At 36.9% G+C, this 260-nt stretch overlaps 1 protein-coding gene across 1 annotated transcript in view; it reads left to right on the top strand.

Moving 5' to 3' along the window:
* The window catches only part of LOC115072821 (casein kinase I-like), a 4605-nt gene that overhangs the window by 3510 nt on the left and 835 nt on the right, over positions 1-260 (top strand). The window lies entirely within an intron of this gene.

The following is a 260-nucleotide window of genomic DNA, read 5'->3' as shown; positions in this document are numbered from 1 at the left end:
TAGCACTGAATGAGAGTTCACCTTTCTCCACATCCTCACCAGCATTTGGTATCATTTGTTCTCTTGATCCCAGCCAGTCTGCTTGGGGTAAGGTAATACCTTAGGGTGGTTTTAATTTGCATTTCCCTAATTACTAATGGTATTGAACACCTTTTGAGATGTTTCTTAGCCATCTTTATTTTTTCCTTTGAGTACTCTCTATTTAGATCTTTAGCCCATCTTTTAATTGGGTCATTTGATTTCACGCTTCTTTGTTTTTT

The sequence above is a fragment of the Nannospalax galili genome, unplaced genomic scaffold (genome assembly GCF_000622305.1).
Source record: "Nannospalax galili isolate Female #2095 unplaced genomic scaffold, S.galili_v1.0 scaffold263, whole genome shotgun sequence".
NCBI lineage: Eukaryota > Metazoa > Chordata > Mammalia > Rodentia > Spalacidae > Nannospalax > Nannospalax galili.
This window is presented reverse-complemented; position numbering and strand designations above follow the sequence as displayed.